At 31.7% G+C, this 12,291-nt stretch overlaps 1 long non-coding RNA gene across 1 annotated transcript; it reads left to right on the top strand.

Moving 5' to 3' along the window:
* The first annotated feature begins 1,135 nt into the window (after positions 1–1,135).
* On the top strand, positions 1,136–12,004 carry LOC107901937 (uncharacterized). Its single transcript, XR_005914959.1, has 4 exons — positions 1,136–1,510; positions 6,859–6,924; positions 11,604–11,747; positions 11,833–12,004. It is a non-coding gene; the product is annotated as an uncharacterized lncRNA (long non-coding RNA).
* The last annotated feature ends 287 nt before the right edge of the window (positions 12,005–12,291 follow it).

Here is a 12,291-nt window from a genome sequence, read left to right as displayed (position 1 = left end):
CATGATTACTGATTGTTTTTTAATTTATATATTAAAAATTTTCTTATATAATCGTAAATGAGATAGTATTAATTTTAAAATGTTGAATTAATTATCACTATAGTTTAGGGTTTTTGGTTTAGAGTATATGATTTATTTAAGATTTAAGGCCGGTTTAGGAGTTATTATTTTAAGGTTTAGGGATTATGGATTAGGGATTATGGTTTAAGGGTTGTGATTTAAAGTTTAGGGGTTAGGGGTTTAGACATTAGGGGTTTGACGTTAGGGGTTAAGAGTTAGGGATTTAAGGTTTAGAAATTCAGGGGTCGGGTTAGGGTTTTGGGTTTATATTAATTATTTTTAATTTATATTTTAAATATGTTCTTATGTAAAAGAGATAATTATAATTTTGTTTATGGTTTTTAGTTTAGAGTATATGATTAATTTAAGATTTAAGGCCGGTTTAGGAGTTCATATTTTAAGGTTTAGAGAGTATGGATTTAGGGATTATGGATTACGAATTATGGTTTAAGGGTTAGGGGTTTAGGGGTTAGATGTTAGGGGTTAAGAGTTAGGAATTTAAGGTTTAGGGATTCAGGAGTCGAGTTAGTGTTTTGGGTTTAGATTAATTATTTTTTTTAATTTATATTTTAAATATGTTCTTATATATATTGAAATTATGAGTATAGTTTAAATTATTTAAGAGATATATATAATATGTTCTTATATGTATTAAATGGTTAATTTAGGGTTTAAAGTTAAGGTTTACTTGAGATTTGTTAAATGATAAAATTTTGTACAATTAATTAATTCTTTTATATTTAAAAAAATTTAATCTAAACCATTTGATATATTTAAATATTAGGTTAAATAGAATTAATAAATAAATTTAAATAAAATATATTTAAACATTTAAATATTAGTTTAAATAGAATTAATAAATAAGTTTAAATAAAATATATTTAAACATTTAAATATTAGTTTAAATAGAATTAATAAATAAGTTTAAATATTAGTTTAAATAAAATAATTTGTGTTCAAAATAAAATGATTTTTTTGCGGCGTTTTTCATAAAAACGCCGCAAAAGACAAACAATAACGGCGTTTTTATTAAAAAACGCCACAAAAATCATTTAACTTTAAAAAATGGCGCCATTTTACCCCAAATTTTCCCCCTGAAATCCCTAATTTCCCATGGCCGACAATATTTTCTCAGTTGCTACTCTCCAACAAACACTCTGCACTCCCATGGCTGATGAGACCCCAAAGGCCACTCCACAGCCTCTCTCTCCCTTCTCTGTCGTGAATTAAGTAATATTTAATTTGGTACAAAAATTATCATTTAGTACCCTTATGATTATTTGTAATAATACACTCTGTTCTTGCACCTTTTTTACAGCTGAGCTTGTTATGTTTGAAACGCAGGAGACGAAAAGAAAAATATCTTCGTTGCCTTTTGGCCTTACTTGATCTGATTTTTTGATTCCTTTGCAAATCAAATTTCTAAGCTTTTTATCTCTGCTTCAAACAGGTATACATGAAAAAAAAACTTTTTTTCTTCAGTTTTCTCATTGTTTTATTGTGTTTACTGGGTTTTAACTTTTTGCTTGCTTTTGAGTCTTAGATCTGCTATATTTTTTCAGTGTTTGATCATTTTGTTCCTTGTTTTCAATTTAAAATCCCTTTATTCATGATTTATGCTAACCTATTTCTTTGATTCTCTGTTTCCGAAGTTAATGGAATATCTTAACTTTAACTATTAATTCAAAAGTTAATCTTTTTCTATGAAAAGAACAAGCATGGGGTTTTCTTTAAATTGATTTCCTTGATTTTTTTTACACTTAAATTATTTTCTTTGCTTGTAGATCTTTTCTTTATTAAAATTTCCATCTAATTTTTGAGTGCTGGGAAATTAAAACATCATGAGGCACCATCCAACAGCTCAATATTTTTTATCTCATATTCTCTGAATACATAGCACAGTGGCTAGGATGGCTTGCTAAATTTTCTTAAACCTCTGAACTTCTTGTACATTGATGAATTTCTTGCCACATTTTTGTGTGGAACACTTCTTTTTAAATTTGAAAATAAAATAAAATAAAATAAAATACAAACCAAGTGTTGAAAGAAGTAGTCCAACAAATTAACAATTTAGAATCTAGTTGTATCTTTTTCAGTTAGTATACTTGTATTACTTGACATCTTTCGAAGGATTGTTATGAGAGAATACTTTATTGGGTTGTGTTCTAGATCAGGATCTTCACTTATGCTTTAACATTTAGTTCTATTGTATTCTTTTATTGGAAGAACTAGAAAGAAATGCAGCATTGTTTTATTGTTTCAGTCATTAAAATTGGCATATATACAATTGTCTTTTTGTGTTTGATTGCTGTAATTTGTTTCATGCTTTTGTGTTCTAGGAAAAAGACTTGAAAGTCATAAGAGAAGCTAACACTACACCAAAATAGGCTTTTAGCGGCGCCTTTAGCGGCGTTTGGACAAAAAACGCCACTAAAAATCAAGCAGTAGCGGCGCTTTTGGAAAAATGCCGCTAAAGGTCGATCATTAGCGGCGATTTTTAAAAAAACGCCGCTAAAAATAAGCATTAGCAGCGTTTTTTGGAAAGCGCTGCAAAAAGCCTAAGCCCAGGCATCGTTTTTTGAGTTTTTGGGGTCTTTAGCGGCATTTTCTGAAAAGCGCCGCTAATACTCAGGTCTTTAGCGGCGTTTTTGAATAAGCGCCGCTAATGCTCAGGTATTTAGCGGCGTTTTCGAATAAGCGCCGCTAATGCTCAGGTATTTAGCGGCGTTTTTGAATAAGCGCCGCTAATGCTCAGGTATTTAGCGGCGTTTTTGAATAAGCGCCGCTAATGCTCAGGTCTTTAGCGGCGTTTTTTAGTAAGCGCCGCTAATGCTCAGGTCTTTAGCGGCGTTTTTGAATAAGCGCCGCTAATGCTCAGGTCTTTAGCAGCGTTTTTTAATAAGCACCGCTAATGCTCAGGTCTTTAGCAGCGTTTTTTAATAAGCGCCGCTAATGCTCGTACCTTTAGCGGCGTTTTTAAGGAAGCGCCACAAAAACATTTTATTTATCTATTTGCTATGTAATTTGTTTATTTATATTAATTAAAATCCAATTTATTTTTAATTGAATATTTGTTAAAAATGGATAAATTTGAAATAATGACACGTAGAAATAATTTGAAATAAAAAAACATAGAAAAATATTTGTTAAAAATGGAGAAATTAAAATACTATTATTTAAAATAATTTTAAAAATTTTTGGGTACATAATTGATTGATTTTGAATTTATATATTAAATAATTTCAAATATAATTGTAAAAGATACGATAGTATTAATTTTAAAATATTTAATTTAATTATCATTATAGTTTAGGGTATATATATATGGTTAATTTAGGATTTAGGGCCGGTTTAAGAGTTACAATTTTAAGGTTTATAGATTATGGAATTAGGGATTTTGATTTAAGGGTTGTGATTTAAGATTTATTGGTTAGGGGTTAGGGGTTAGAGTTAGAGGTTAAAGGTTAGTAGTTTAGGGTTTATGGATTCAGTGTTAGGTTAGAGTTTAGGGTTTAGACTAATTAATATATTTTAAATTATATAATATTAAATAATTTTTTAGGGTTAGGGATTTAGGGTTAGGGTTTAGGATTAATTTAGATTAATTAGTGTTTTTTAATTTATATATTAAATAATGTGTAGGGGTTAGGGGTTAGTGATTCGGTGTCGAGTTAGAGTTTAGGATTTAGATTAATTAGTGTTTTTTAATTTATATATTAAATAATGTTTAAGGTTTAAGGGTAGGGGTTTGGGGTTTAGGGTTAAGGGTTAAGAGTTAGTGATTTAAGGTTTAGAGATTAAGGTTTAAGCTCAGATTAATTAGTTTTATTAATTTATATATTAAATATGTTCTTAATAATAAAATAAATATATTTAAATTATGAGTATATATTACGCTTTATCGACTTGAGTATGTGCTATACCAACCGGGTAAGTATTGACCGCCCGGCCGCGTGGTTTTGTTTCCCCAATTTTTCGTCACTACCATACAAAATCCGGTTCAGCTTTCTTTACAGTAGAAAGGATCGTTCTAAAAATATTTATTGATGAACGACGGGATTTGGATTGTTGGAAGCTACAAGCCCCTTTCGGTTTTTTGGCAATGTTCCTAGGGCACCGACAGCACATGTCAAGAATCCTACAATTGGTGGAGGTTCAATGATCATTTAAGATATTTCAAAGATGTATAGTTTATATTATTTAAGAGATATAATATATATATATAGATCACTTTATGCATGTATATATATTGATTAATGGTTAAATTAGGGTATTAAGGTTTATTTGAGACTTGTTAAATGATACAATTAATTAATACTAAATTGTCTGAAAAATATTTAACCTTAACAATTTGATATTTTTTATATGAATATATATAGGCAATTAATTATTTAATTTGGACAGGACCAAAATATAAGAAAAAATATAAAAATATAAAAAGGAAATAAAAAACTAAAATTTATAATCTTATCAAAAACTTTTAAATATTACTTAAAACTTTAATAATTATTTACTAAAAATTTTAATGAAAATACAATAAATAAATAAATAATGTGAAATTTAGCGGCGTTTACTATATATACAAATTTTCCAAAACGGCACCGTTTTGGTAAAAGAATTTAAATTCCTTAGTGGCGTTTTTGCCAAAAACGCCGCTAAAGGTAGACATTACCGGCGTTTTTATAAAAAACGCCACAAAAAAATTCCAAGCTGTTTTGATACGACGTCGTTTCAGTTTATGGATAAAATTTAAAATTTGGAAAAATGGCGCCGTTTCAGTGGAAGAATAGAATCTGTTACTGGCGTTTTATTGAAAACGCTGCAAGGATATATAAGTGTTTGTAAAAACGGTGTTGGTTTAATTCAGGTAATTAATTTTTGTGGCGTTTTTTCAGAAAACGCCACAATAGGCACTATAATTTATTAAAACAGCGCCGTTTCTTTACGTGCTTTAAAATATTAGTGGCGTTTTTGTCTAAAACGCCGCAAATGTGAATACAATAGAGGCATTTGTTTTAAAAACGCCGTAAACGAGACTTAAAATTACCTTAAATGGTGCCGTTTCCTAAGAGGACATATTTACTTAATCCCTCCCCTCCGTCTCCTTTACCAAAATTTGAAGAAACTTAAGCAGAGTAACAGCAGCGATTCGACAGGGAAGAAAATAAAAAAAATAGCAAGAAAAAAAAAGGAGCCGACATCTCAAGAATCAACAGAAGTTTGGAATCGATCTTTACACCATTGTTGGGCAAAGCTACGAGATTTGTATCCCAGGTAAGCCATTTCTGTCGATGACCGATTAAAATTTTAGGGTTTTGTTTATTTGGGATTTAGGGTTTCGATTAAACTGATTCTATCATAAAAATAAAATTTTAGGGTTTTGTTTATTTGGGATTCAAGGTTTTGTTTATTTGGAATGAATCGATTGGGAATGGGCAATTTGAATGAAATTATTTTCAGCAGAAGGAATAAATTATTGATGGGTTCTAATATTTATTCATTTGAAATTTTTTGCGCATGTTAATTACAAATTTGTTGAATATTTTTTTAGTTGAAATCATTACAGATTTCATCTATTTGAGTTTAAAACTGAAGCTTTTGAACTTAGATAATCCAGTCATTTATCCGGTTTGTTTGAATAATTTCAACTTCCTGTCATTTATCATTACAAATTTGTTGAATATTTTTTGCGCATGGGAATTACTTTTTTTTTTACTCCCGATAAGTGTTAGGTTTAATCCATTTCAGTTGAAATGAATTGAAGTTATGCTTAAATGTATTTGAGTTGTTAACTTATCAAGTCAGATTGGCTCGGCTTTAAATTTGGGTTAATATAGGTGAGGTAAATTTGGAATATTCCTAGTAACCAAGATGCAGAAGTCCTCCATTGGGAAATATCGGTTCCAACATCTGTATGTACAATATACAAACGTGATGGGTCAGCCAACCCAGAAAGGCTAATTGATTGAAAGGCAAAAATAAAAAAGAACAAAACAGATTGCTTGCTGGATCTTTAAGTTGGTTATATTTTTTTTGTATAGTTTAATTTTTTTGGTTATATTTTAGTTGTATAGTTTAATTATTATTTTTCATGTTTAGAAGGGAGTTTTATTTACCATTTTAGCTAAATTTGCACTTGACTTTGCAGCTTATTACATTATTTGATGTTTAAATTTAAGAATTGCTATTCCGCAAACGCAATTGTTTTAAACTATTAAAATTCGGAATATAATTCTTAAATAACTTTATATATTTGAGTAATTGAATAAATTATGGGCGAATCATTTAATCGGTTTAGCATTTATAAATTGAATTAAATATATCAAACTTTAGATTTAAAATTTTCATGCCAAATGACCTAACCTCCCCTGTATTTGATAGATTCTTCTCCAAAATTTTTAACTATAAATTGATTCCTATAGTATGAAGTAGTTAATTAATTGAAATTAATGTTAGTGCCTATCATTTATGATGTTGTTAAATTTGACTTGAGAGACGTAGAAGCCACGTTTTCAGTCAAGTCTTGACCGAAATTATTGGAAATTTGGTTTCGTGTTGTGATCACCAAAAATATAGCATAATTAAAATATGTATATAGCTTAAATGAAATAAAATAAAAAAAATCTGGTCCTGCTCCTCCTTCAGCTCTCCCTCACTAAAACAACGTTGAATATATAGTTAGATGACAAAATTCATTGGTCATATGCAGTCAAATAATATAGAAATGCTTAATCCAGTGCATTTCATGGATGAAACATCTTATTTGTTTATATGACAAAATTCATTGGTCATATGCAGTCAATTTCTTCCCGCAAGCTTGCTGCCTCTTTCGCTGCATAAGTCGTCTATTCTTTGGCGTGGAAGGTAAATTTTCATTCTTCTGTTGTAATGTATCAGCGTCAGTTAATCATGTAGAAATAAGTTTGAAGATAAATAAGTTTGAAAATGATGAAAATACCTTAGTGGTAAACTTGTAGAAATAAGTTTGAAGATAAATAAGTTTGAAGATATAATTGAGTTACTTGAGTTTGAACTTAATTAAACTCGTTTACCACTTTTTGTATTAAAATAGTTAACTTACATAACTTAATTAATTAATATTTTATATAACTTACATAACTTACAACTTACATAACTTACATTAATATTAAACATAAATTACATAACTTACATTAATATTATACATAAATTACATAACTTAATTAATTAATATTATACATAAATTACATAACTTAATTAATTAATATTATACATAAATTACATAACTTACATTAATATTATACATAAATTACATAACTTGCATTAATATTATACATAAGTTACATAACTTACATTAATGCAATACATAAATTACATAACTTAATTAATTAATATTATACATAACTTACAACTTACATAACTTACTTTTTTTTAATTATTCATAAATTACATAACTTACATTAATGCAATACATAAATTACATAACTTACAACTTACATAACTTACATTTTTTTAATTATTCATAAATTACATAACTTACTTAATTTTCATAATAAATAACTTACATAACTTACATAATACATAACTTATATGACTTACATAACTTACATAGCATAATTTTCATAATACACAACTTACATAATTTTCATAATAAATAACTTACATAATACATAACTTACATAGCTTAATTATACTTATTCCTAAATCCTAAACCCGTGTAATTTATTGTCAAGATTAGGCTTCAAGAAATAAGAAATGGACCGGTCTTGGATGAATTTGTCAAGGGTAAGCGACGGTTATCGAAATGGAGTACAAACTTTTCTAAATTTTGCATTTCAATATGCAAGCCAAGAGAACATGATTCTTTGCTCGTGTAAGAAGTGTGTCAACATAAACTGGCATTATCGTGAAGTTGTATACGAGCATCTAATTGTTGATGGGTTTGTTCGTGGTTATAAACAATGGTTTTTTCATGGACAATGCCCGCCTAGTACTTCCTCTTCAAGGATGGATGTATCTTATGATAGTATTGCTTACCATCAGTCTGTTAGAGGGGATGACATGGAAGGCATGTTGCAGGAAGCATTTAATATTCACAGTCATGGTTTACAGTCGTTCCCACCCGACTTTGTGCCATCTGATGATTGTAATCTCGGTGGAAATACTTTTACCGAACCGGGAAGAAGTGTACATCATGAAGAGCCGAATGGAGAAGCGGCAAAGTTCTACACGCTACTAATGAGATGAACGAAGAACTATATGAGGGATCAAAATTTTCAAAAATGTCTTTCTGCATTCGTCTTTTCCAGTTAAAATGTTTGGGAGGGTGGACCGTTAACTCATTGACAATGCTGTTAGAGTTTTTGAAAGAAATGTTTCCGTTTGCAAAAATCCCTCAGTCATGCAAAGATATGAAGAAAATGATAAAAGACTTAGGTCTTGGGTACAACAAAATCCATAGTTGCCCGAATGATTGCATGTTGTATTGGGGCGATCGGAGAAACCAACAGTGCTGTCATGTATGCGGCGAATCCCGTTGGATAAATAGAAACACAGAAGATGGGAACGACGATGAATTGATGCACAGCCAAGAAAGAAGCCGGTCAAGATTTTGCGGTATTTTCCGCTGATACCAAGGCTTCAAAGGCTTTTCATGTCGTCGAAGACAGCGGAGTCAATGACGTGGCACCATGAAGGACGAACTGATGATGGATTATTAAGGCATCCGGCAGATTCTTTAGCTTGGAAATCATTTGACAATAAATTTCCAAGCTTTGCAAGCGATCCCAGGAGTGTGAGGCTTGGCCTAGCATCTGATGGATTTAATCCTTACAAGATCATGAGTACTGCATACAGTACTTGGCCAATAGTGCTTGTTCCTTACAATCTGCCTCCGTGGATTTGCATGAAACAATCTTCCCTTATCTTATCTATGATTATCCCGGAGAGAAAGGGCCCGGGAATGATATCGACATTTATTTACAGCCACTTATTGAAGAGTTAAAACAATTATGGGCTGGTGTTGAGACATACGATGTGCTAAGAAATGAGAACTTTAATTTACGTGTAGCTTTGATGCGGACCATTAATGACTTCCCCGCTTACGCCAATTTATCCGGTTAGAGTAACAAGGGTCGTTATGCGTGCCCTTGTTGTGCTGCACAAACATGTTCGCAATGGTTATACAATGGGAAGAAGTTCTCTTACATGGGGCATCGTCGGTGGTTACCGAAAAATCATAAATTTAGATTTCAGAGTTCGGCATTTGATGGTACTGAAGAGTTCAGAGAAGCTCCTTCGCAGACAAGTGGATCTGAAATCTTATTAATGTTGGAAGATATGAATTTCAGTTATGGAAAGATGAATCAACCGCCAAACACGCAAAGAAATAGAAGATCAAATGATGAAGCTGATGATAACTCTGATGAAGAGGATGATCCTAATGAGGAGGACTTGTGGAAAAAAATAAGCATTTTTTTAAGTTGCCTTATTGGGAGCACCACCTTTTACGACACAATCTTGATGTTATGCATATTGAGAAAAATGTCTGCGAGAACATTGTCTGTACAATTTTGAATGTAGACGGAAAATCAAAAGACATTCTTCAGAGTCGACTTGATTTAGTTCAGATGGGAATTCGACCTGATCTTCATCCGAATCCACTTCCAAATGGTAAATATCGGTTGCCACCTTCTATTTTCTCAATGTCGAAGACAGAGAAAGAAGTGTTCTGCATGGTGTTGAAGGATATAAAGGTTCCAGATGCGTATGCATCAAATATATCTCGATGTGTTAGTGTTAAAGATCGAAGACTATATTCGCTAAAATCACATGACTATCACATCTTGATGCAAGATTTACTGCCAGTTGCTCTATGATGTTGTATTTCGAAGAAGGTGACGTCTTGTATAATTGAACTATCCAATATAATGAAAGCCATTAGTGGCAAAGTTTTGGATGTTCAAGAACTTCAGAAGGTACAGGATCGAGCCGCTTTAACTTTATGCAACATGGAGAAAATCTTCCCACCTTCCTTCTTCACTATTATGGTTCACTTGATAATCCATCTCCCGCATGAAGCAATTCTTGGCGGACCCGTTTTCTATCGATGGATGTATCCCATAGAAAGATGTTAATTAAAATTTTTAAAATTTTCCTTCATTCACCTATATGCCTTTAGTTACAACTTTTGATAATGTTGTATATCGTGTTTAAGTTCCTATCCAAATTAAAGTCTTATTGCCGCAACAAGCGTTATCCAGAAGGATCGATTGCTGAAGGCTACTTGGCAGAGGTATGTATGACCTTCTGTTCAAGATATTTGGAAGATGTTGAAACAAGGTTGAACAGACCAAATAGAAATGCTGGACTCGTGGATCATAACTTTGCCGATAATTATTTGTTCCAAAGTTTTGGAGAACCAATCGGTAAAGTTGAAATTGTAGAATTAGATGATTTATCGTGGGTACAAGCACATCGATATGTTCTGTTTCACCACGAATCAATGGAACCTTTACGCAAGTAAGTTCTAGAAATTTGATAAATATTCATCATTTAAAAATTGTTTATAGTCTAACAAACTGAACATATTTTTAACATAGTGAGTACAAACAAATATTGAGATCTCGTTCGCGCTCCCGAAGAGCACAACATCGAGATATCAACAAGTTGTTTACAGAATCTTTTCATGAATGGTTAAGCCAAACGGTATGTAATTGGAGCTTTCATCGACAAATAATAATATTTACTCAAAACATTTTTAATTACTCAGTTTACTTTCCATTCAATAGTTTGGAGTGGGAAGAACGTCACCAACGAAGTTAAATGGCTTTCCCAAGGTCCAAATCGGGTGGTTAAAAGATGTAGTGCGTTCCTCATAAACGGATTCAGATTTCATACAAAATATCGCGAGAGATTGAGGAGAACGCAAAATTGTGGAATAGTTGTTAATTCCTCAATTACAAGTTATGCTAGTGCTAGGGACAATAATCCTGTGGAGGGAAATGTGGAATATTTTGGACTTCTTACTGACATAATTGAGTTGGATTACTACGGCAAATGGAAAATTGTCTTATTTCGAGGTGATTGGGCCGATGTTAATACTGCACGTGGAATCAAGCAAGATCAATTTGGTTTCACAATGGTAAACTTCGCTCGATTGATTCACACAGGACAACAATTGATTGATGAGTCGTATGTATTTTCTTCTCAAGTCAAACAAGTTTTTTACTCAAAAGATCCAACTGATGAGGGTTGGTACGTTGTACTCCGTAACATCCCCAGAGACTTGTTTGACATGGACAATGGAAGTAGAGATGACATTGACGACAGAACACAAACTTTGTCATTGCTAGAATAGAACTTAAATGAAAACATCCCTAGTACTAGTACACAATTTCAATGGGTCCACCAGGATACAGATGAAGATATTTACGAATTATAATGTAGTAAGCTTTTATGATTATCTAATTATATTTACGAATGATGATATTTCAACTATTTGATATGTGATATTATTGTTGTAATTGTATACTATGTTTTCAACTAGTTTATTTGTATTGCAGATAAAATGCCTAGAAAAAAAGTACGATCGCACCGCATCGTTCAAGGTACTCCAAACTCGGCGAAAACAAACAGCACTGAACAACAGATTGCTATTGGATCTTCGAATGTTCCGGTTACACCTGAGGAACCTATAAAAGTTCAAAGTAATTTAACATTTAATTTACATGTGTGTTGACTTCTTGTTTATTTTTTTTAAATTTCGTATATTACAATACTTTTATTTTTCAGATGAAACTGGTGGGACGCAGAGAGTTCGCGGACATACGGTACTGAGTGATTTATACGAGCTAGATCCAGTCGAGCGTGTCCAAGTATCCAGTAATAGCTTTGGTCAGCCTGTTGGATCAGAAGCTCGCCTTTTAGCAGGATACATGGGCATTCTAGCACGGAATGCAAATATGTTGCCAATTAACTTTGAGTCATGGCATAAAGTGCCCGAGAGTAACAAGAACCAAGCTCTCGATAACATTAAGGTAACAAAACATGTATGTCATTTATAATACTTGGGTTTAAGTTTCGTTTACATTTACTTCCTTAACTTGTGTTTTTTGTAGGCGAGATTTGCTCTAGATGTCTTCGATGCTTATGTAAAGAAGGCATTGGGAAAAAGATGGAGAGACCATAAGAGCACTTTAAAGAAAGACTATTTTAAGACAAAAACAACACTCGACGAGAGATTACAAAATG

Source organism: Gossypium hirsutum, chromosome D06 (assembly GCF_007990345.1).
Source record: "Gossypium hirsutum isolate 1008001.06 chromosome D06, Gossypium_hirsutum_v2.1, whole genome shotgun sequence".
NCBI classification, from domain to species: Eukaryota; Viridiplantae; Streptophyta; class Magnoliopsida; order Malvales; family Malvaceae; genus Gossypium; species Gossypium hirsutum.
The sequence above is the reverse complement of the archived record's forward strand: the minus strand, read 5'-3'. Positions and strand labels throughout refer to the sequence as shown.